Source organism: Sinocyclocheilus anshuiensis, unplaced genomic scaffold, assembly GCF_001515605.1.
Source record: "Sinocyclocheilus anshuiensis isolate Anshui unplaced genomic scaffold, SAMN03320099.WGS_v1.1 scaffold1262, whole genome shotgun sequence".
Lineage (NCBI taxonomy): Eukaryota > Metazoa > Chordata > Actinopteri > Cypriniformes > Cyprinidae > Sinocyclocheilus > Sinocyclocheilus anshuiensis.
In genome coordinates this window covers 661,154-683,740 of record NW_015558617.1, presented here as the reverse complement: position 1 = coordinate 683,740, position 22,587 = coordinate 661,154, and the positions used below count along the sequence as shown (strand labels likewise).

Below are 22,587 nucleotides of genomic sequence, written 5' to 3'. Positions count from 1 at the left end.
TGTTCGTAACCCCGGTTCTCTGAAACCTAGAGTGGAGAGATCCACCAAGTTTGTCCCGCTTGCTGCACGAGAAGCAAATATGCTCACTGAGGAAAGGTAGCGCATGCAGGGGCTATATGCGCTCGGTTAAGGGGCGGCCCCTTACCTGCCATTGGGCATGCGCTCCTGTCTGTCAAGCCAGACTTGGTGCAATTGGATGCTTTTGCTGAGGTCAGGCGCGGATGCCCTTCCCATAGGTGGATCTCTCCACTCGATGTTTCAGAGAACCGGGGTTACGAACAGTAACCTATTTTTTTTATTTTTTTTTAAGTAACGGCCAGTGGCAGATAGTGAATTGATCATAGCCTATGTTTGATCAATTTAGCCTTCTCAAATCATCACAACTTGCCTAAAATAAAATCTATATATAAAACAGTTCAAGCATATCACAATGCTAAATGTTTAACCTAGATAAATGTGCGCTGTTAGACACATATCCAATCGTTTGTGCGGAGAGTGGAACCAGAAGCGCGCTCTGCAGGACATGGAGGCGCCAGCGCGATCACTTGCATTTTTTTCTAACAGTGGAAACAACTTAAAATACGCAGTCATTTTTGCTCATAAAGGTAAGAGTAATACATCATTCTAAACTGTAAAGGGTCTAGTTTTATTTGTGTGCACTCACAATATCAACAAAACGTTGTGCTTTTATCAAATAAAGAAAACAAACGCTTTCTGCCGTTTCGGTCTTGAGCAGGAGCGCTTCACAATGATGAACTTAAACTCCGCGAATTGCCTCACAGACATGATAAAAATATATAGAAAGCTTTAAATTGCTACTGTAAAACGAAATAATTCAGATCGAAAATAGAAACTCTTTCATTATGTAATCTGTGCATTTCTCTCTAAAGGCACATCCAATGAGGAAATGGCGAGTCATTTTTTTCATCACCATAATTGATGGATGTCTAAAATATAAAAATAAGGAAAAGCCTAAAACAGGCCCGATTAGCCTATAATTTGCATTTTATTTTATAATTCCGTACAATTAAAAAATAAAACACAAATTATAATGGCATATATGTAAAACTTTGTCCTATAATTGTACAGCTGCTTATATTTTCTGATTTTTATGTTGCTCTGTTCTGAATACCTTAAAAATTAAAAGATTTGCTGCAACACAATTTTGTCTGATATGTGAATTATTTATTAGCCTATTTTATTTTTTTATCCATGCAGCAAATGTTTTAAAAAACGCTTTCAAAATTACTTTATTGCATTCCAGACACTTTTAAAGTACTTTTCACTATAAATTTTACAGGTAGCTTAATGTAAAACATTGTCATGAATTCGTTGTATTCCCATTTGTAAAATAGCCAACAAATTATTTGTTGTAGGCTAACCCGATCTCATGAAAGAGCGTATAGCACGATTTTCTGCTTCTATTTGGCATAATATTTCTATGCAGAAATTGACTTTGGCATGCAAAAGACTGATAAATTCATAATTAATGGCATGGCTGGTTCAGTCGACAGAAATACGGGACACACAGGTCAGTCTGAGCGCTCGTGGTACGCACAGTGCGTACAGCCGTACACCTGCAGGTGCCACTGCTACTGCCTGCCTAGTAACGTCGTTGTTGACAGCGACTCAGTTTTCTTGCCCCTAAATACAAACATATTAGAGGCAACTAAATATAATATAATATAATACGGGCCATTGAATGCTTGAATCTGATTGGCTGACGAACGTTCTATGGTGTGCAATTATTTTCAGGGAAACGGATAGCGAACGTAGTTCCAGGCAGCTATGGACCGCATTACATGTCCATATCACTTCGCCAAATGATTTCTGTTATTTCAAAGGTCTTACAACAGCACAATAACCAAACCCACAACAACACTGCCCAGACAAATAAATATAGTAAGCAATATGATAAAAACGACATATCATTTCCTTGTTTTGCCACATAATTACGTTTTATTATGTAGGTAAAACACATACTCTATCTCTTCCGCTCTCTCTTCCTCACAGACGCACATACATACATAATTTACAGTACAGAAACATACGTTGTTATCGCTACTCTGGCGAGTCTATTTTAAAAGCTACATAATATTTCTCACAAGAAAGGTAACAACAGCGCTGTTCGTGAAGAAAATGAACTTAAAGTTTCACTGTTAGTAGAGATGCTGCTGCCGAACATTTTTTTTAAAACTGACACACAGACAGAGAGGTCATATACGAGCCCGGTCTCATGAAAATGCGTATAAATAGCACGGCAAATAAAAACGAAAACTCGTGGTATTGATACGCAAAAATGGACTTTGGCGTGTATATGCTACGCACGTGTTTGGCGTGCATATAATAGGCTACGCAGTTTTCACGTGCATATGATACGAAATTTGTTGGCGTGCATATGATACGCAGTTTTCGCGTACATATGATACGCATCTACCCCACAACCCTAATCCTACCCATCGCGTAGCATATACACGCCAAAGTTCATTTTTGCGTATCAATAACATGAGTTTTCGTTTTTATTTGGCATACTATTTATACGCACTTTCATGAGATCGGGTTAAATATACACGCTCTCTCTCTATCTCTTTCTCTCTGTCTGTCTAATAACTGCATTACTATCTGCATTAGTCTGCTATCAACGGCTCAAGCCTCCATTACTATTACTAGGTCTAAAATGACGTTTTGGAATTAGCAACGGAGGCGTTGGATGAGATGCGGAAACAATTAATCCTACTCACAATAGCGTTTTAAGTAGAAAAACTGAACGAATGCCTTGAGCGGCCACATGAGCGGTCGCTCCCGAAAGTCGCTCTTCATTTGCATAAAGTTGAAAGATTCTCAACTTTGTCGCGTCGCTGGACACGCCCCATCCGGTCGCCGATGTTCGCTGTCGCTTTTTTTTTTCAGTTAGCCTATTTCATAAATGAATAATTGCCATTTTCTCTCCATTTTTTCAATTTTACTTTTGCTAAATTGTGACTTAAGAAACAATCGTTTGAATAAATGAAATCTAAACTATTTTCTATTTTTACTTTTTTTTCTTGCAGTTTGCTGTGTGGGCTGTACCACTAGCGCGGGGGTGTGCGGACTGTTTTACAAACGCATAATGTAATGTGCCCTACTAAAACAGTAACATTGAAGGTCAAAATTCAGTAGGCTACACACCTTATTAATAAAGCATATTTGCAAACAAGCAGAATAGCCCAGAAAGCAACATTGCACGTTAAGCGCTAATAAATGCATTAAGCGCTTAAACGTTTGATGTGGCTCAATGGACAAAGACAGTGATATAAAAAGCCCAAATTTGGTATACAATTTATTAATAAAATATATACTACATACAGGAAAGCAGATGAGCCAACAATATGAATGCAACATGCTAAATTACACGTTAAGCTTTTCCCCCATATAAATAAACAAACTTGGCTTTGTAGAAGACAGCTGTAACAAGGCCAAATTCAAACATTTTTTATGTTGCAAACTATAAACAGGAAAGCAGATGTGGCCGGAATATGAAAGCAACACGCAAAGTCTCACGTTAAGCGTTTTCCTTCCATAAAAACCGTTGTTTGAAAAAGCTTATGTTCTTCCATTAAGCCTATGGGAGGAAAACTTTTAACGTGCAATTTCTCATCTGCTTTCCTGTACCTAGTAACCTATAGCTACTTTATTAACAAATTGTATTAATAAATATATCGAATTTGGGCTTTTTACATCTCTGTCTTCATCTCTGAGCCACGATTAGCATTTTCTTTATAATGGTTTTCAGTGGGGGACAAAACACTTAACATGCAATTTAGTGCATTAATTGCTTTCATATTCTGGGCTATTCTGCTTGTCTGTAAATAGTAGCCTATGCCTTATTAATAAGGTGTGTCCTCCAGTGTCACTGTTTTAGTAGGATAGGCTACATTAAGCCACATTAAACGTTTGTGGCACTGTCTGCGGCCACACCCCCACGCTAATGGTACAGCCCACAGCGCAAATTGCAATAAAAAAAAAGGAAAAATAGAAAATCGTTTAGATTTCATTTAGCCTATTCAAACGATTATTTCTGAAGTCACAATTTAGCAAAAGTAAAATTGAAAAAAAGGAGAGAAAATGGCAATTATTAATTTATGAAGTAACTGAAAAGATGAAAAAAATTATGTATGGTTTAATTTTTTTATTTTTATATTTGCACCGGTCTGAAATTGAATTGTGAAGCGTTACACGGACCCTCTCAGCTAAGCGACGGCGAATCGAGCGCCTTCACACTGGAGTTTATGGTGCATCAAATACGCTGTGCAGCCATTGAGATGAATTAAAATAGTGCGCTTTAAAGACGGAGAGCGAAACTCTCAAGTGTGCAGTGTTCAAAATGAGTAAAGGCAAGTGAAATATCCGTGTTAAACTTATAGTTAGCCTTTAACTCAAACACTGGTGAGTGAAATCTAACTATTTATTAGCCAATGGCTAACAATAGTCATTATTTGGCCATCTAGCATGGAAATTTAGTCGCATATGCGAGTGATTTACTAGCATTGTAGAGGGTTGTAACTGTGCCAGCAGAAATAAACAGTATTTCGGCACAGTTACAATCTTTCTTTCCGTGTTGTTCGCTCAGTTTGCCTCTCTCTCCCTCCCTCACTGTCTCCCCCTCTCTTTCTCTTTGTGTTTCACAGGACTGCGAGGATTGTTTGAGTGGTTAATATTAGTGAAATCTAATGAAAGTTTTGAATATACAAGTAAATTATTTATGCTATGTTGGTGCTCACAGGAGAGATTGATGGTTCTTTAATTATAGACTAATGAGAGGAAACCACAACAGTCATTACACTAAAAACATCAGATCATTAGCCAAAAGGCCTTTTAAATACAAAATATAGGTTTGATAAATTAATGCAGCCTGTATCATATCAAATATTAAGATGGTTTGGTAGGTTATTAAATGGAAGATTCGAAAGAGCAGTGTTTGCTGTTTTGGATGCGGAACAGGTTGCAAGATTATAAAAGTCAAACTGCAAACCTGCAACTGCACTGACTGCCTGACCTGCAGCTGCAAGTGTGTCTTACCAGTGCTGAAATGCATCATGGGACCAGTAGCTCTGATGTGACCCCAGAGTCAAGCAATCTAATCAGGTTATGTTTCAATCTGTCCCCTGGCAAAATTATATAATGTCTTAAAATTAGGGATGCACAATATTGGATTTTTGCCGGTATCCGATATGCCGGTATTTTTCAACTCATTTTGGCCGATGCCGATACCGATATATTTCCGAAATATTTTTCCACCAAGTCTCTCCTGTGTGAAAATTATAAGCAAGTTATTTTATAATGACAGTACATTGAAGCTTTGAAAATAACTATAAATAAACTATATATCAATCGCTGCATTTTCTTTTCAGAAAGACGCAGTAGAAACCTTAACATTTTATTTTAAGATTTAACATTTGTAGATGGTCTAAAGCAAGAGTTGTAAAAATTCTGAAAATCGTTTAGAGCTCATAATATGTTTAAAAAATATAACATATTACACATTAATGAATAAATCGGTATATATAAATTTATGTAATTTACAAGTGTCATGTTTGTGATTTTTTATTTTTTTTATTTTTATTATTATTCATGTAAGCTATGGCTTTTTATTTTATGACATCAATTACTGTGTTATTTAATCAGAAACACAATCTAAATGTTATTTGTGTATTTTCTTTCATTTTATTAGAAGTAGGCCAACAAAATAAATTGCCGCTGCACGTGCTATTACTGTTTACTCTATCATACACCAAACGCGTCATTCTGTACAGTATGTGCATTCTCAGTTTAAATGCAGCGATCCAAATCAGTGAATCTAATCACCATTCAGGCAAAACTTTGCTTCAAGAATGAGCCACACTGTTGACGTGATCTAATCGCTAGCACATCTGAGCACATTTGAGTTAAGGTATTCCTCTTATTGGCAAGACATATCGGCATAAATTTTCATATCGGGCCGATGCCGCTATTTACATTTAAAGTAATTATCTGCCGTTTTCGATATAGGTCCGATAATATCGTGCATCCCTAGTTAAAATATCATGTTATCTGGTTGTGTGTTTGTAAGTGTGCTTACAGTGGGGTCCAAAAGTCCATATTAAAAAACTAAAGTTTCCATACTAAAATACTTTATGTAAAGAATGGATTTTCCAATTATAAAAACATTGTGGTTTTGTTCCAAAATGAAAATAGACTTCACAGCAAACAATCAACCTCTTACTAAACCCTCCCTCCCATTCTCTCTCTCTCTCTCTCTCTCTGTGTCTGATGTTGCCTGTATAATTAAGAGATCACTGTTCTGTTTGATATAAAGTAGCTCACTGTTAAATTAAAAACAGGCCATTTTAATTATAGTCTCTCTTCCCTTAATTATTTTGTGCTTTTCCCTCTAACTCTGTAAAATAGACCCCTCACTCTCACTCTCTCTTTTTCTTTCTGTCTCTCTTTATTCTCTTTTCCACACAAACACAGAAAGGGAGAGCTGGAGCACTGCGTCCTTTTTAATGACTATTGACGGTAAAGTGAGAGAATGTATACTCGCGCACACACTAATGAACAGCCTTTTACTTGATCTAATATGTGATGATTAGCTTTTTCAGTTAGCTGGGTCAGACCACATTAAGATAATTACAATTATAAAAGAACAATGTGGCTTTACTATGGCAGCAAAGGACACACACATATGTGGATAATTGCAACACACATCGACACACAATCATAAAAGATTATGAACAGCTGTATGTTATGATGACAATGCTCGGGAATAAATAGAAAATGGATGGACAGACTGAACGATGGAGCTTTTGACGTGTGAATAAATGGAGGAAGAGAGCAGCAATTATCTCTGCTCAGAGAGTAAGATGACCTCCTGTGAAATGATCATACAGTTTAGAGGTATATTTCTGGCTGTGGGGGTTTAAAAGTCTACAAGTCTTCTGTCCTCTGAGATTGAAGCAAACTGCTGCTTTACTCCAGCTGACCTGCATAATCTTGTGTAAGGCTCAACAAAAGAAGCTGAGAGGTTAAACTCATCCTCACTCACTGAATTGAACATAAATCAAGCATTTTTGAAATATTCTGCATGTTAGCAATGCATATCAAAGGTTTAGAACTCTAGGTTTTTGAATATGAAATATAAAATGTTCCATCCCTCTGTTAAATGACTCAAGACAAGATTTTGTTTATATATAGATCATAAATAGTTTATATATTTTATAGGTTTTTTTCATAATTGGACTTTTGCACAAATGCTATAAAAATCTTTTAGTATATAATATTTGTTTTATAATTTTTTTACACATTAATGGTTTGGCAGCAACAATATAGCAGTAGTTTGGTGATGGTTTATCATTTTGGTAACTTGGTATTGATTCCAGTATTTGGGGCTTATTTGGCCCTAGTTTGGCTTACAGTCTGTGAGTCAGAACAGCCGGCATTGTAGTCTACTCTTCCAGTATCAGGAAACAGCCTTCCATAAAATGTGCTGGACACATCTGAATATTTGAGTTGAACTGTTCTGGAACAGTGTTGTAAATACAATTTAACCACTGATTTCTAGTCGTGTCCTCTTTTGGAAGACTAAACAAAGCAGTTTCGCTTTCACAACGAAACACATGGCGGGCTAGAGTGAGCGGCGGCCGGAGGGCTAGAGTGAGCAGAGGCCGACGAAGGAGCGGCCGGTGGGCTTGCGGCAGCCACTTCTGACGACCCCGGGCTGGACTCCACTTCGTCCACGGTGAAAGCCGATTTCTTCAGCGACCAGCACGGATCAGCTCCAGGCATGACGAAGCGGGTATCGTCCTCTTTTGGAAGGACAAACAAAGTAGTTTTGCTTTCACAACGAAACACACAGCGACTTGGCGGCAGCAACAATATACAGCGAGAATAAAAGTTACGCCTTCTTTCTTTGCGTGAACATTTGGGCGGTGTTATGCAAATCTTCCCACATCGTGACGTAGATATGTGGGGGCGTGTTAGAACGAGCTGTTTTAGGTAGGTGTGGTTGACTCTTAACTTTTATAAAGAATATCTCTTTGGATTTGAGACTTTAGTCTTTGCAACTTTACAGATCTTCTTTATGCACCAAGAGCTTGTAACACTCCAAAGAGAAAGGAAAAATTGAAATTGCATCATATGACCCCTTTAAACACACATTCATAATAGCAATTTTGGATGTGTTTGTCCATGTAAAGTATTTGGCGAGTTGAGTAATGTTAGTGAAATTTGTTAATAAAATAAAAACTCAATTCTAGCCATAGAGTGAATACATGATCTATATTAAATAAAGAAACTGAAAGCTCCCAAGAACTAGTGATTTTTTTTATCAACTTTGTATGAAAGAGATATCCAAAGATCAACAGAAACTGATCCAAAGATAGAGAGTTTAAGTATGAAAGATTAAAGAATGTCAGTATTTCTGATGTTTCTCTGACGTTTATGAGTTAGGATGGGATCGGTGGTATCAGGAAGCAGAGGTTTGTAATAGGTTATTAATTAACTGCTGAAATGAATCTGACTGTAATTTGTGTTAGTGCAAGACTAAACAAACCAATGCCTTAAGAGTGCTACAGGACAAAAACAAGATTTGGCCTGTAAAAGTGAATTTGGATGATTACCTGTACCGTAATATAGATCATCGACACTTGTTTAAAATTGTGGATCAAATCAAAAGCAAAAGGACCTGTTGCATACTTGTGTACTGTATGTGTGTCTGCGTATATATCTACTCTGAAGAGAGGTGTGTTTGCTCCTATAAAGGGAGAATCTGATGACTATAGCTTGTGAATTCCTTAAATCACTTGACCTTTTATTTGTTTGCCACAGAAACATAGGCTGTGTGTGCTCATATGTACACATACACACACACACACACACACACACACACACACACACACACACACACACCCTTGACACATATCTGCTGTGCGATTCTAATGAAGAAGTTCTTGTGATTATTTCCTGAACTTCTGAATGTTGTTTGCTCATAAAAGTAACCTAGACTGACATGGGAGAATCAATTATTCTGCTGGACCACTAATAATCTTGGAAACTCTGCTACAAAGCATTAAATTCTCTCCCTCTCCCTTTCTTTGTCTCTCTCAGTTCCTCCCTCCGCTCGTGCTGGTGTTCCACTGACCCATATTCCTCTGGTAGTTCTTTGAAGCTACAGAGCCACAGTCAGCTTCCAAATCAAAGTAGCACCGACATCAAAAAGCCCAGTGATAAAGCAAAACACAAAAGAAATTACAGAGACAAAAACAAGACAGAAAGAAAGTATTGTTGTTTTTTTGTTGTTGATCTTATTATATACCCAATGACTCATGATGAACTTAAAATTCCATCCAGTGTTATCAAAAGACTTTAATTAGACTGCATTACTTTTGGTTTTATAATAATTAGCAGAGTTTTGGAGCTACTTTTGCATGAACATCGTGACAAGTAAAACCATTAAAGTGTTAAGAATAATGCACAGCAATTACATCTATTTGGTGAGTACATGCACGAGCCGGTATATCCACACAGCTGACATGTTTCAGGCTCAGCTGCTCTTCTGCCCAGCGGCCATGTTGGACGGAGGGTCTGATGGAAGATTCTGTGTTTGCCATGGCAACCGATATTGTGTCCTGATACAGGCTTTCCAGCATCACACATTATTTCTGCTTTAGCTGATGTTCCCTAAATGTATTTATGAACGTTTTTATGTTGACAGAAGTTTTATCCTATAAAAAGTCTGCAGTGCTTTGTTTAATGTCACTGTAAAGTTTTAGTGCCGGAAGTGTTAGATTTGATTTGTTTAACATGCATTTATTTTATTAATTAAATGCACATTTCTGAATAGTCACTTTATTTTATTTTAAACATCAGTAAACTATATCATATAGCATCATTTCAGCTCCTGACACTGCTGCAACAGACCCAGTTTCACCTTTTGCTGCATCAGTGGAATATGTGAGAAAACTACTTCCAAAATAGAGCAGGAGGTAGAGCATGTGTGCCTTCAAAAGGTATAGCCCTGTGCTCAGTTTCTTGTGAATTTGAGCATTGCCACATATATTAAGTCTGGATTTATTGCAGTCACCTCCAACAACCACCATGGTCACTGTTAAATTGTCACATTAATTTTTTTTTTCAGGCATTTAGCATTGTGCTGTACTCATCTGTAGTACTTACATAATGTACAATATATATATATATATATATATATATATATATATATATAAATTTTATGTTTTATATATTATAAAACATTTTTTTATATATAGCAATTGGTATTTTTTGGCTTGTAATCTATGTCTCTTTTGTGATTCTGTTTCTTATACCCAACATAATCACTTTTTCCACAATGCGTGTAGCCTATACTTTCCAGTCTTGTTTAATAAGGATTTGTCTGTTTCATCCCAAAATACTCTTAACTTTCAACACTTATTTAATAATAATTCTTATTATTAATGTTATTATTAATTAATTATTTAAATTCTTAATTTATTTGATTAGCTCGGGCACCACAAAGAGTTGTATCATCTTGCAGGAAATGGTTTAATTTAAAGCAGCTATAGTGAGGCAAATGTGAATATGCGAAAGGCGACCGTCAGGTCCACACGGGCTGACAGCGGCATGACGTTCACCAAAACAAAAGAGCGGATCGTCAATGAAAATGGTTTTAAAATGATTGTTGTCGACTATTATTTTCGAGTGCGTTCCTGGCATTTGTCATTGTCTTTTCTCTGGCGTGTGTGTGTGAGGCTGCGGGCGGTTACTGATGTCGTTGGTTGAGTATTGAGCTCCCATCTGACCTACTTTCGTACTTCGCATCAGCTCAGCGCTGTTTACAGGCGCTCGTGAGCGGAGGATGTGGACCCGGTAGCGAAAACACGTAGCCGAAACGCCGAGTCGCGTGCTCTCCTCTGCCGCTTTATCCTGGGATCCTTCAGTTAGTGTGTTTTGTGCATATTTTGTCCCGTGTCCGACTTCAGAGTGGCTCTTTCGTGGGTTGTTTATAGTGAAGTCGAGCTCACTCGTGGCTTCAATATGAGAGGCAAGGACGAAGGCACAAGTGAAGTGTGGACCTGTCCTTAACGCACGGTAAGATATCCCGCATTGTAATGCAAATGAGAAAGTACAACAATTAAAGTCTGCGGAGCTGTTTTGAACGCATTTAAAGATCGCTCGTTTGGTTCTTCTTCGCTTTTTCTTGGTATATGGGGAAACTAAGTGGAAATCGTAAGTCATAGAGTTGCGAATTTTCAGATTGATGTGTGAGGGTCGCGTGGAATCGCCGGGTTCTCTGATGTTACCTCGCGCTTTTCCTCACCTTAATCTTTTTATCCCAGGCCTGGTGGATTGTGTGAGCTCACAACCAAACACATTCAGTCCAGTTTTGGACAATGGAATTATGGTAATGAACGCTTATTAATATTTTGTCTGTGGCTTTTGCCGGTTTGACTGTCTTGACTCTTGATCTGAAATCTTGGAATGCAGTCAAAATGGGTCACTGTACAATGTGCTGAAAGCAGTAGGCTATCTCCAGCAGCATAAAACCTGCCTGCTTGAACGATATGTCACTTAATGTTGGGCTATTGAGACTTGAAACATGACTTGAATCCATTTGCACTTGTGAGAAATTCATAAGAGCTCCTGAGTCCTGTCTGACTTAATTACACGGTACAAATGTTTTCATCATTATGTTGTGGCAGCGTAGTTTCCATCCACGTGTCACTTTAATGTATATCTTAATCCGTTTCTTTATTCAAAGTGGTTGAGAAGGTGCATAAACGAACCTCAGGTAGGCTAGTTCGTTTTTAAACATGTAAGAAAATAACTGAGTCGTTTGATTGATTTTTTTTTTTGTGACCTGCCAGTTTAGTGGCCTTGGACTCCTTCTGGGCTGGAATTGCGTGTTTGGGTCCTATTTGTTGTGGTTCAGGAAATGATTTGGACTGCAAGTAACAATTAAGGGTGGCTGCCGCATAACATGCTCATGTACCTTTTTGAATCGAGACTTTAAGTTAAATTTATATGAAGGTGTAAAGCAGTTAGGTTGAAATAATTAGATTAGTCAGAACGTCTTCAAATAGACAGAAGTCGCATTTTGTCTGAGGAAGTAACCAACAGTAGCCTACGCTGCTTTCCATTTGCGAACATTAATGAAGTTATGACAAAAAGCTACTGTTATTATTTAGCACTTCATTACAAGTGTACATACCATATTGTTAATGTACTTTATTATGCATGTAGTTTTTTAGCTTCATGTTAATTATGTATAAAATATTTACAATAGTTATGAGACTAAAGATTTGAAACAAAATGCTGCTTAAATAGTTTTTGATGAAATGTATTCATTAAGCAATATCCAGAACGACTTTTAAATGTGGAATATTGCCAGCTCTTTTTATAAGAACCAACATTATCTGGAGTACACAATATGTCAATTGTGATGCATGAGAGCAGAAGTGAAATAAAAGAACAGAAAGAGAGAATACGATTTTTTTAGGATGTTGTGTCTTTGTTTTTGGTTGTGTTTTAGTTAAAGGGATAGTTCACCCAAAAATGAAAGTACTTCAATAATATAATCACCCTCATTTTGTTCCAAACCTGTTTGACTTTTTTTTTTTTCTGTGGAACATAAAAGAAGATATTTTGAGCAATCTCTCTCTCTCTCTCTGTCTATAGAATGGAAGTAAATGTTCACCAAATCATGACAGAATTTTCCTTTTTGGGTGAATTATCCCTTTAAGTGATGGTTGTGGGTTAAGTTAAGTAGGTTTAGCCCTAACCCTAACCCTTCCCAAAAGTATTCCATGTTATTTGGCAAGTGCAAGCATGCGAAAATCTGTAAGTTCTTGGAATATCACGTATGAAGTTTGTTGGACGTTCATGTGATGGTGGAGACGTGTGAATGGTTTTAAACTTGTGCAGTGTGTAGATTTGTATTGGGGCCTGTACCTAGGCCCCTTGGTTAATGGTGTTTGTGTGTGCTGCTGTATAGTGGGCCCCTGGTTAAAGGTGGGCTCTTGGCTTCATGGTAATACTGTAAACAGTAAGTGATGCAATAATTCCCTCACCTCTCTCACGGGGGTCAGGCTGTTCGCCTCCTGGAAATCACTCTTTGTTGTTCTCTCACTGTACTTATCTGTTTTCCTCTCTCTTGCCCTGGTCAGTAGCGTATTGTTACTAATTACAGTTTGCATAGATATTTCTGTCATTTCTGTGTGTACTGCACATATTGCACTGAGAGACAAATTAAACTGTTTAATAAAGCACAGAAGGATACTTGATCCTCATTGCTTTTTCCTGACCTTTCGTTGTTTGTGTGTTTTTATTTGTGAGTGAGTGTGTGTGATTATGGATGAATGAGGTGCACTTGAAATATTCACCTGGCTGATGAAGGCAGCATCTACAGTAAATGCAGGGACAACACAGCTGCATGAATCATCCCAACAGTGAATCAGCACTCCACAAGATCCACGGTGCTGTTGTCTGTGTCAGTCTTTACATGGAAAACATGTATGCATTTTTCTATGCATTCTGAATAATGAATAATTACAATTAATTAATTAATTTGTTAGTTAGTTAGTTATATACTAACCCACATATTTGTATTAATTGTCAGCCCAAATGTGATGCACATGGCAGATGCACATGGCAGATCACACACTTTCATATCTTTCATATTGTCAGTGAGAGTTTTTGGAATGTTTTTGAAAGAAGTCTCCTATATGCTCACCAAGGCTGCCTTATTTATTTATGGGTCAGAAATAAAGTAAAACAGTAATATTGTGAAATATTATGACAATTTAAAATAACAGTTTTCTATTTGAATATACAGTAGTCAGCATTTGAAGTGGATCAAAACCTTTCATCAAAGTTGTCCTAAAACCAAAACAATGCCCATTCTTGTCTTAGGACAACTTTGATGAACTTTTTTGATCCACTTCAAATGTTGACTACTATATTTTTAAATATAACTTATTATGGCAAAGCTGAATATTCAGCAGCCATTACTCCAGTATTTAGTGTGACATGATACATCAGAAATCATTCTAATTTGCTGATTTGGTGCTCAGGCAAAATTTCTTATTATCATCAATATTGAAAACAATTGTGTTACTTAATATTTTTGTGGAAACTGTAATACATTATTTTTCAGGATTCTTTGATGAATGGAAAGTTCAATAGAACATTTATTTAAAAGAGCATTTATTTAAAAATTAATATTTTATAACAGTATACATGTATTTACTTTAGTATTCTTTTCTTTAAAAAAATGTTTCTGACCCCAAACTCTTGAAGTAGTGTATATCTACGTGAAGCTTTTAAGCTATTAACTATAACGTCCAGGCTTGTATATATAATGGGCCTCATTCATGAAGCACAAGCAGAACGAATTTCTGTCAATGTCATTCATACAACTATGCATAAATTTGCACTCAATTCAGTATAAGAAATTAGTTCTGCTTGTGTTTCATGAATGAGGCCAGAACACACATCTCTGGGCTAACATCGCAGTAACACTCCTGTAACACTGCATCAACATTGTGCTAAAACTGTGTGTGTTTTCCTGTTGCTGCTGTAACATTCTCGAGTGATTCCACCCCTTCCGGAATACTGCAGGGGCCCCTATCAGCTTCCACCACCGAGTGTGACCCTTGACCTCTTTCTGAACCCAGCAGCTACTTTTACACACTCCCATGTCTGATGTGTGTGTTTATATGGGCATGCTCTGGTGTTTGTAATCTTGTGTGTATTTATGTGTTCATTGTGTGTGTGTGTGTGTGTGGATCATAGAGAAGATTCTTATTAGTGAGATGTAAGACAGAGAATGGGGAAGGAGTTAACTCTTATGACACTGATAAAAGAATAATCCCCTTTCTTACAGTGACCTCTGTTCTCTTAGCTCAATTTATTATTTTGTGTTGTGGTTGCTTGTAGCAGACAAATGGATGTTATAGGCCTATCTATATTAACCCTGTAAAGCCTGACATATACATTTATAGCCAGAAAAAAAATATATAATTTTTTTTTAAATGGAACAGTTTATTGAACTTTTAGACAAAATGTTTAAAAAACAAAAAAGTTTGCATATGTAATTTTGTTGTATATTATATTTGATAAATCAGGTTTTTATGGCTTGTATAGTATATAGGAGAATATGGAGCTCATACTTGAGAAGAGGAGAAAAACTGTCGATTCACAACATCAGATTTTCACACTTAGTTTAATTTGCCTGTAATATGTGACATTTAAAAATATAATGAAATAGTTTTCCAACATGACAAATATTCTGTTCACTTTTTTTTGTTTTCTTCACACGTCTCATATTTCATCTCAAGCTCTTCATTGGCATCATTATCTCCTTGGTAACCAAGTACACAGATGTCTGGGGGAAAAAATTATTAATGGCTAAATGGCACAACCTAGGGACAATTATAAAATATTAAATCATCATAAACTATTTCAATGGGCCTATTTATACTTGGCCACTTCAAGCTATTTCTTTGAACGGATAGATATCTGATCATGAAAAGAAAGGGTGTAAATGCCCTCCGAAATGTATTCAAGATGGATTGCAATCTGATTACACAAACCACTTCAGCAGGTTTGAGACTCATTCCAGATGCAACTGGACAAGTGTAAATGCATCTGGTTGTTGATGCCACATATATACATTTTACTCCTCCCAAAATGACCAAAAATAAAGGTATGAGAGTGTGCTGCTTCTGGTAGCCAGATACCACAGAGCTACTGCAACACTCATCTCCACAGATATGGCGTGTTGAGAAACTCTTCAGCAAGCATGTGCAAACTGATGCAAATAAAACACACCGTTTCGCAACTTGCATCTTCGCATGTTCATCACACAGTCATATTCATTCAAAATTGAGAACTACATTCTATTATCAGTGCAGATGGCGCTCTCTCAACTGTTGCAGTCTTTGATCTTGAAATCAGCTGATGACGAATAAAATGCAGTGCCTATCTGTTGCTTTCAATGATGTGAACTGTTGAATTTGCATATAGTGCAGGAACTAAAGATCAGATTTATATTTGTTTTGCGGAGACACATTTATGTGTAAATGGGACAGTTTTAACAAATCAAATAGCTATCTGATCTGAGAAAACGCATGAAGTGACAAGTGTAAATAGGGACAATATTTATGGTGTGGAAATGAAATATATGTACATTTTGTCACACTATAAATGTGGAAAATGTGTTAGACATTTAGTTGTTAATATCTATTAGTAGTGTTTGAAAGTTGCTCATCTTGTCTATGCGCTGTATTTTTAGTGTCTCAAGAACTGATTATGAATTTGAACTCTGATTTGAACTCATTGCTCTCTGTGTGTGTAATTTGAGGCCATGCTGTAAGTTGTAAACATGTTTCTGTCTGTGTAAGCTACACATCACTGGGTGTGGCCAAAAGCGATTCTGTGTGGCCATTCAGGTAGAAAGAATGCACACATTTTTCTGAAAACTAGATCAAATGTCCAGTATTTGTTTATGTCCTGTTTAAGGGGATAAACTCACTATATTAAGAATGAGTGTGTGTATGTGTCTGTGTAAATGTGTTTAGGTTAAAATATGTGGGTAAGGAGGGGTGGCTGGTTTACAATTGTTTATTTTCTTAAGTGTCTTTTTTTGTGTGTGTTTCTGACAGAGACAAAATAAGATATATTCAGTTCTTGCTGCATGGGAGAAAAAAATTATCTTCTTTTCTCAGTGGCTTCCTTCATGTGGTTGAGTCTTTCTCTTATTTTCTCTTTTGTGTCTATAAACGTTTCATAAACATTTTATTCATGTTTTACAGTCCTGTTTTCTGAGTAAATAAGAAAGTAGCGCATATTCACATTGAGAAGAGCCATGTGTTAGAGAGCAAAGTGCAGTAGGGCTGTCAAAATGACTGAAAAACTAAATTAGAATTTTCTACTTAAATATTATCAAAATTTGAATTATATTCGAATTTAAAAGGCATGATTTCAGTTAGGGGGGAAAAGCTTTTGGCTTCTCTCCTGAGGCCACAAGAGGGCGCATCGAGCAAAATATTATGCACGTTTCTTCAAAGCGTAATAAAATAACATGACTATCTTTGAAAAAAAGTGCATAATGTTTAAAATAATGTTTATAAACCATATATAATTAATAAAGTTGCTTAAATGATTAGAAAAAAAACAGCACCATGCATGTATGTATAGTTTAATACAAAGGACCGAAAACCAATCACAAAGAGTAGGATACTTTCATTTAAAAACATGAGATACAGTGGGATGGGGAAAAGCCGCCATAACGGCTTTTTTAAATTTTTTTAACTTGCATTAATTTCACATGGCTTTCTAAACATGCCGCTCTCTGCGAGACGCGAGTGCAACGCTGATAGATGTCCCTCTAGAAAATGTGATAAATATGCATTCTGTGTGAACGGCTTGGTTTCAGTTTTGACGTAAACAACAACATCTCAACACTGATGCTCTCATTTTACGCAATATATGAATGAACAACGTAGAAGTGCCGCATCTAGTGGGTTCAACTGGATAGGCTAACAAAAGCATTCAAATGCAATCAATGACACATACATCGTCATCGCATCTCGTGCGCCACTGATAAGGCTGCCTGACGGCTGATGCAGACCTTAAATTCGAATGCAACGTTTTTGCATTCGAATGTGGATTTTTTTTTTTTCGACGAATATTCGAAATTCGATTTTTTTTTTTTACAGCCCTAAGGTGCAGTAACTCAAACCCAGGAACTTTATAAGTTGATGCAATTTTTATCCCTTGGTGGTAAAAGTTTTAATTATTAGCAGAGTTTTTGCTATGTTAATTTTTTTTTGTTCTGTTTATTATTTTCAAACTGTTTGCTGTTAGCAGAGGATTTTCTGTCTGGGGTTTGATGTATTTACTATTAACACAGAATTTGTTATTAGCAGAGTTTGCTTTGTTTATTATAGACAAAGGGTTTTCTGTCAAAGTTTTACACCGCTGTTTGGTAGACTTGATTCTGATTGGGCAATCATAGTTTGCAGTTGTCAGATATTTGAATATGAATAAATATTATTAGAAGAGTTTGCTGTATGTGCTATTATCAGCGTTTGTTCTGTTTATTGTCACTGAGAGTTTAATGTTTTAATAGGCTTTTAGAAAAGAGAGTCAGAGCTTACTATGTTTGTTATCATGAGAGTTTGCTATGTCTATTACTCCTGGAGAGTTTGCTATATTCATTATCGGCAGACATTTTATATTTGTCAGAATGATTGCTGCGTTTATTATAAGCAGACAGTTTGCTGTATATATTATTGCCAGAGAATTTGCTTTGTTATTGTCAGAGTTTGCTGCTCATTATCAGCATGGAATTTATGTTCAACAGAATGGGATTATTATGAAGAAAGTGTTTACTATTTTAGGAATAATCATCATAATAATAATAATCATCAACTGGCTGAGTAATCACCTAAAAAACTGACTAGTCAAGTAGTCAGGATGACTATAATTTTTTTTTTTTTTTATTTAAGATGCTTAGCGTGCTGTTTATGATTAAGCCATTAAACCTTTAGGTAAAACTGTACACCCTCTCTGAAAAGTGTCTCTAAATTCATTCTCTTTAAAGCACAGGTAGCAGATAGACATCCTTGGCCACTGGCTCGCAACTCGACCTGTTTCTAGCCCCATGAGCATTGCATTTTCATTGAGTTAAAAACAGTTTAATTTTACAAAATGTATCTTGAGACCTTTGCATTCTGTTCTTTTCTGTTGTGCTCCGTCCAGCTGCTCTTGAACACAAGAGTGAATCCTATGTGCTCATTATACAATAGGCAGAATTTGCTGTTTATTATTACCAGAGCGTCTCTCACATGTTCCGCCATGTGCTTCTCATCCGCGTTTATTTACATCAGAGTGCCCAGGCGTCTTTCACGCAGCATACAGCAGTTGTGCATTTTGACCAGTTGATGGGAAAAGTATTCTTAAAATGCATTCAAAATTCTGAATAACTTGTAATATATAATTATTCACGGTATTTAGAAGAGCCCACGATAACAATATCGTGCATATTCATTACCGTGATATATCGCACTACCGAATACCGGCACAAGTCTAATTATTAGCAGAAAGTCTGCTGTATTAATCATTAGCTGAGAGTTTACTGCGTCTCGCTCTGTCTTTGTGTCCCTTCTCTTTCATCATCTTTTTCAATTTCATTTTAAATGTGAATTAAATATGAAACTGTAGTTCAAAGGCTTGAACTATTTGTCAGATACACTTACTGTGGATTAGTCTGAAGAAACTTGGACAAAACACAATGTGTGTGTGCGAGCGATCTGTGTGTATACAAGTGTACGTGTGCGTGAATGTGTGTGGATGTGCTGTATTTATAAAGTTTGTGGAGGTGCTGTATTCTAATTCTATCCAGCTGTACTAAAACTTAGGCCTATTGCTTCTCATTTGTGCTTGCCTCAGTTGCCTGGTCATAACAGTTTCGCTGAAACTATGCTTAAATAACTCATGGTAAAAATCATAAAGTATCACACACACACACTCGTTGTGCTCTGAGGCAGCCTGATGGTATGAAATATTTGTGGTAAAACAATAAGTAAATTGCACTCACATTTGTATAAATTTTGACTAATATATACAGTATGGCAAGTTCTGGACGAAGCACTTTTCTCTTACTAATTATAAGCTCAGTTTTTTGTTTAGAAACTTTCCATTACAACCTAACATTTCTAAAGATATTTGGTCACGTTTTTCTGATTTCTGTCAGTGTTATGTTTTGCAGAGCAAGCCATGTTTTAAAAAGCTGTGTGTGTGAATATAGGTCAGTCATTATCTCACAGACACAATCCTCTTCTCAGCTGATAAGGAAAAACTGTCAGATTTCTGGAATTCACAAATCACAGTTGATGTGTGTATATGTGCTGGTAGTTTAAGCATGGTGACAATGCACTATAAATATTTCCTAGTCATCATTATTTATTAAATAAATAATTATTTTAAAAAAAAAAGTGCCACTGTTGTTTATTCCCTAGTTGTGTTTTATTTTAAAAAGTTGCAAGGAAAGTTTTTTTATGAAGCTGTTTTCAGATCCCTTGCTTCTGAATGAATGTCTTAGATCAGGGTCAAGTGACCTTAAACCACGTTTATTATTAGTCAACTAGATGTTCAGGCATCCCATTCACTGACTAGTCGATTATGAAAACATAGTTTTGTATTATATTTATGCTTGTATTATATTTCTTCATTTATATTCTTGGTGTAGGTGGTGCATCTTACCAAATTGACTTACGTTACTGGCAAGTGTCCAAACAAGAAGCCAAAAATACACAGAGCTTGCTAAGATAGGCCTTTAATTGCAGAGAGCCTCCTAACAAGACAAATTCATATGATAATAACTAACTTAAATGTATGACCAGCTTATGTTGTAATCCTCCTAATGACTGATGAAATTCTGTCAGGGATCATTTGTGTTTTGTTTTGTTTTTCTCAATCAGAATAATGTCTTGTCTTGCTTTTATAAATCTAAATATAATGAAAACAAGAAATATTTGAGAAGCAAAATTGCTTGTCTTTAATTGAATTTTTTTTTGCCTCATTGACAAGTAGTTTTTATCTCAACATGGTAAGAAAAAGCAATTTACTTCAAGATATATTCTTTGAAACTACAGAAATGTATGTTGTTTTGAAGATGTTTAGATATTTTTTACTGAAGTTCTAAGCAACCATGCATTATTATAATTTTCTTGTTCTCTCTTGTTTTCTCGTGATCTCGACATAACGAATTGTTTTCTCGTGATCTCGACATAACAAATGTTGTTTTCTCATGATCACTACTTAATTTAAAAAAACAGTTAATGCTAATGCGCGGGTGTTTCTAATGCAGCGTCTATGGGAGGGATGGTAAATTTGACATCGTTCTGTCTTCTGACTGCCGTTATCAGTCTCTCTCAAATTTTTTTCCTTTTATTGAAAGTCATGAAAGTTTTTCTTTTGCTATTTGAGCAAATGGGAATGCAAAAAATATATTTGTGGTACTCTCCCATTCACTGCTCTTCAAGTTAACCCAACTATGACGACTTCCGCTGCTGAGAAACCCGGAAATGTGAAAAAGGTCTATTGTTTGATTTTTAAAACACAATGCATGGTGAGTCTACTGTTGCTATAGTAACGAACGCAACCTTGACGGGGACATTCTTAACCTGGCTTAATGCGTTAATTGAGAGTGTTTTTGAAAAACCAAACTCAGTATACACATTATTAGTAATTAATTCTATGTACAGACAAGCAAATTAGCCCATAATAAGAACGCAATGCATTTAATGCTTTAAGCGTTTTAACCATATAGAAAACCGTTATAAGAAAAACGCATTGCGTTCGCATCCTGGACTCATCTGCTTGTCTGTACATAGCCTGTTATAATTTACTAAAATGTGGTTAATGAGTTTGGTCTTTTAAAAACACTCTCTAAACACACTAAGCAACATTAAGCGTTTCAAAAGGAAGTCCAATTCAAAAGGAGATATTTTATTTAACAGAAATCACTTTTCAAAAACTACAACGAACGACTCGTTTGGACTACAACGCATATTTTCCGGGATTTGTGATATCACAAATACCGACGAATGGGACGAGACCTGGTTGAGCTGCATTAGAGAAGGCAACGAGTGTTATCACTATGTCGGAGACACGCTAGCTTTCCCAAGGCAGACGAACTTAGAGTGGTTACAATCATCCGGGTTTAAATCGCGCTCAAATTGATTTGATTTTGATGCAATATTTACACTGAAGCTCGCAGGCAGCTATGGTAAGGGGCATGACATTTCCCGACCAGGCGCCGAGTGCTGCCAATCACAACACAAAAGGGTTGGGAATCGAAAATCGATTCCGATTCCAGAATCGGATACTTAAGCTCAGGAATCGGATACTTGTTGTCAAATTAAAATTTCGATTCCTATGCACTTTTTTTTTCTTCATCTGTTGTGATCACGTGGTTCGTCCGTGCAGCGTACGATCACACCAGTGCGATTTGAACATTTAAATTTGCGTTCGCGCTGCCATTGACCTAAAGCGAGCAGCTGTCATCTGTCATGAATGAAACAGCTTCGCAGTCTTTTCAGCCACACAGTATCATTATTTCTGTGTTACAAACATTCAAATCACAGAAGTACTGGAATAAACGTTTATAGTTCAGATATAAACTGTGTGTACGATGTGTATGGTAGCGATTAAAATAGAGTAAATCACCTTTTGAAAGTAATTTGACACACTGGCCCAGCTAACCAATCACAGCACATTTCGTATTTCAGAAGGCGGGCCTTCATTTGATACAGGAACTATTCCAGCCGTTCATGCCAGACTGGGGAGAGAGGTGTTGTAATAATGTACATTTTTTTCGAACAACCTAGTATGAGAGCCTGTTCTAGTACACCATCAAAAAAAAAATCAAGACTTTGTAAAAGACCATAATAGGACCCCTTTATAGAACATTAAAGGGGTCATATGATGTTGCTAAAAATAACATTAGTTTGTGTATTTGGTGTAATGAAATGTGTTTATGCAGTTTAAGGTTCAAAAAACACATTA

The 22,587-nt window shown here is 36.4% G+C and overlaps 1 protein-coding gene across 3 annotated transcripts in view; it reads left to right on the top strand.

The window, feature by feature from the left end:
* Positions 1 to 22,587, top strand: part of npas2 (neuronal PAS domain protein 2) — a 65,251-nt gene that overhangs the window by 20,749 nt on the left and 21,915 nt on the right. Inside the window, exon 1 of one of the 3 annotated variants that reach the window (XM_016476247.1) lies at positions 10,750 to 11,103. The exons of the other annotated variants lie outside the window; for them this stretch is intronic. The gene's annotated coding sequence lies outside the window, so the exon portion shown is untranslated. Of the gene's footprint in view, positions 1 to 10,749; positions 11,104 to 22,587 lie in introns of those variants that run through there. 3 annotated transcript variants of the gene reach the window in all.